Source organism: Rhipicephalus microplus, chromosome X (genome assembly GCF_043290135.1).
Source record: "Rhipicephalus microplus isolate Deutch F79 chromosome X, USDA_Rmic, whole genome shotgun sequence".
NCBI lineage: Eukaryota > Metazoa > Arthropoda > Arachnida > Ixodida > Ixodidae > Rhipicephalus > Rhipicephalus microplus.
The window spans coordinates 288,303,729-288,307,404 of record NC_134710.1 but is presented as its reverse complement, the minus strand read 5'-3'; the positions used below and the strand labels follow the sequence as shown (position 1 = coordinate 288,307,404).

Here is a 3,676-nt window from a genome sequence, read left to right as displayed (position 1 = left end):
AGGGAGTTCTAAGTGCTGAAAACGAGGTTGGCAATGCGATCACTCTCGGGCAGCTCACACCGCTTCCTACTTTTAAAATTCTGAGATTATTCCATATTTTGCGTTCACGATGTCATTAAAGCTATAGCGAAAGAACGGAGCATACTCAGGAGGCACTCAGACTACTTTATTTACCAGGAATAGGAAATAAACATGCTAACCCGATGAAGCCAGGAGAAAATGAAACCAAAAGGAAAGCGTGTGAAAAGACACATGTAGATTTTATTGCATGTAAAGAGATGAAGGAAAATGAAAGTAGACAATGACAAAGAATTCATTGAGATGCAAGACTAAAGTAAGAACGGATTACAAGAAGAGCTGTGTACGCATTTCTGCTGTAGACGTCACTCTACTCGCGACTGTTGACGGCGACGTTCATCGTCAGACTAATCGCCCTTCAACGCATTTGCAGCTAGGGTCCAACTTTCGCTATCCATATTCGCATTGCTGCTACCAAAGACACTCCAATTTTCAAGCTTTTGTGCCTATTGTGTGTTTTTGCTCTGTAGTGCACCAGAAGGAACATGCACTCGAGGGTATTTTGTTGTGCCTATTAGAGCTCGCGCTACAAGCACGTCACTTTTACAAGAGAGAAAACCGTACTTTTCCTGTATACAAAAAGTTCCAGCAAAACCATTTTTTTCTTTAATTTTCCATTTGTATTGTATATGGCTGTAAACATAGCAATCATGTCATTAGCAGTACCAGTCAATTCTCAGAACACTCAAGAAACATTTACGTTACGCCCCGCCGCGGTGGTATATAGTATAAGGTACTCAGCTAGTGACCCGCAGGTCGCGGGAACAAATCCGAGCTGCGACAGCTGCATTTTCGGTGGAGGCGAAAATGCTGTAGGCCTGTGTGCTCTGCTTTGGGTGCACGTTGAAGAACCACAGGTGGTTGGAATTTCCGGAGCTCTCCACTAGGTGTCTCTCTTAATGATATGATGGTTTTGAGACGTTATGCCCCACATATCAGTCAATCAACATTTACGTTACCTCGAAACGTCTGCGAAGCGGGCGCAAGCAAAATTCTAGGATGCTATTGACACTCAAGTGGCGCAATCTTTTCTGTCATCAGGCGAAACTCTTGGATGTCTTGTCAAGCGTGAAAATTGACCGTCGGCGTCGACACGCGTAAAGCGAAAAATCGGTATCCCGTGATGACTTCGTAATGCTGTATCTCCAAAATGCATGACGTCGTCATGAAGTCACTATGACGCTGACACACCGTAACGTCCCGTCAGATGGCGTCATCACGTGACAGCTTCACTCGGTCAGACAAGGGCTTATCACGGAGACAGTGCCAAGCCGCAGGTAAAACCCATGAAATTTGCAGTGCCTTCGATGCTGGACACAGCGCTTTAGGTGTAGAAAGTTTTTTAAGAGGTGTGGGCGAGACGGCGTTCCCCTTCCGTGTGGTAGAGACCTTGTGTGTTTTTCCTTCTTTCCATTCCATGGTACTACACGGGTTCCAAGGAGAAAGTGCGCGGAGTGTCAGCCGCTCCCTGCCTACGCCCGTGAGTGACGCATGCACATCCAACATTTCACCTGGCAAGGCATGAGAGCTTCCTCCTTCACTCATGTTTTCGGGAAACACGAACGATTCTCTCAATGTTCACTATGAATAACGTTCGGCTCATTTGACCAGTGCTGAAGTTTGACTGCTAATAGTTAGAGTTGCTTAATTGTGTAGTCGTCGCCGATCTCTTTATGAACTTTTGCTCCATTTCGTCGTTCCTACTGCCATGAGTTACCGCACTGGTAGCGCTGTCGAGTAACATTCGGATATACAAATGTTACATATACAATGCGCAACCCCCCCCCCCCCTGGAACAAAAAAAGCAATAAGAAAGATGACGTGTTTATGAATTCCTTGTCCACTCACATAAAATGAACACTGAAATTTAAGTTTTACTATATTGTCACCCTTATGCAAAAAAGAGCAGGTCTCGCCGAGATTTTAACTCGGATAGCTGAATTCAAAGTCCAGAGTGCTAACCGTTACACCATGACACCTCGTCTTTCTGGCGCCAGGAATCGAACCCGGGCCTCCTGGGTGAAAGCCAGGTATCTAGCCACTAGACCCCGTCGGATCAGCGTGTCCACTAGGTACACAGGTTTAAACTAACGTCGTTATACACGTGCAACACTATCTCATTTATCTTCCGGTTAACCTCTATGCTTTTCCGCTCTGATTTGCGCTTCCTGTTTCATTCAGCTATCGCTTTGGTAATCATGTTAAAGAGACAGGGCACAACGACGAAAAAGAAAGTGTGCCCGAAAGCTTATCTGCCCATGCCCATGCAACAGATGAACCTTCCAATCTGGCATGTGGTGGCCTCCATGAGAGATAGCTATTGAGATTTCTTCTTTATTCAGGTTGATGGAAGATTGGTTGTTTGCACGCTCTGTCCCTTCAACATGAATAACTACCAACTAGCTCAGCGCTCCCTAAATCTACTGGTACTGCTGCCACCCATATTATCAATAAAATCTCAGGTTTTATGTCCCGAAGCAACGATTAGATTATCAGGGACGTGGTAGTGAAGGGCTTCGAAAATATCGATCACCTCGTGTTCTTTAACGTGTCCTCACATCGCGCAGCACATGGACCAGTGCCATATTACCTCCATCGAAATGCGCCCCGCCGCGGTGGTCTAGTGGCTAAGGTACTCGGCTGCTGACCCGCAGGTCGCGGATTCGATTCCCGGCTGCGGCGGCTGCATTTCCGATGGAGGCGGAAATGTTGTAGGCCCGTGTGGTCAGATTTTGGCGCACGTTAAAGAACCCCAGGTGGTCGAAATTTCCGGAGCCCTCCACTACGGCGTCTCTCACAATCATATGGTGGTTTTGGGACGTTAAACCCCACAAATCAATCAATCAATCAATCCATCGAAATGCGACCGCCGCGGCAGGAATCGAGGGCTGCCCCATATTGTTGATTCAATTCAAACGATCAATGAGGTGTACAAACATCACGTATGTAATGAGCATTAATTATAGTAACAAAAAAATGTGAGATGGCCGTGAATTCCTTTACCATTGACAGAAAACCAAACACTAAACCTAATTTGTGGTAAGTTATGCTAATAAAAAACAAAAAATCGCGTCTCACCGAGATTTGAACTCGGATCGCCGAATTTAAAGTCACGAGTGCTAACTATTACACCATGAGAACACACACCTCCGACGCCGGGAATTGAACCCGGTCGTCCTGGGTGAAAGCCAGGTATCCTAGCCACTTGACCACGCCGGATATGCGTGGCTGGTGGACATACGGGCTACAAGTGGGGTCTTTGTACACATAGAAAACTTCGTATCTCGCAGTGTCTCACACTAAGAAATAATAAATGAATAAATAGCTTCAAAATTAATAATATTTCGTAAAGTATGATTGGCGCGAGGGAACAAAACTGGAAATGTGGCTTTCAAAGAGGAAGAAGAGGACCCACTTCGCTAGTGTACACTCATTAATTTTTTTGTGTGTGAGTGTACATGTCCAATCTACTTTGTTCGTTTTTTTTCACGATTGATTCATGTGCTAACAGACCACCTGAATTTATGCTGTGTTTACAAGAGTCTTTCTGGCCGCTATGTTCGAGTACTAACACAATCTGAACCTGCGTTAACAAAAA

The 3,676-nt window shown here is 45.4% G+C and overlaps 1 non-coding gene across 1 annotated transcript; it reads right to left on the bottom strand.

Annotated features, from left to right (window-relative positions):
• Positions 1–3,225: 3,225 nt before the first annotated feature.
• Positions 3,226–3,297, bottom strand: TRNAE-UUC (transfer RNA glutamic acid (anticodon UUC)). Its single transcript has one exon. It is a non-coding gene; the product is annotated as a tRNA-Glu (tRNA).
• Positions 3,298–3,676: the final 379 nt, after the last annotated feature.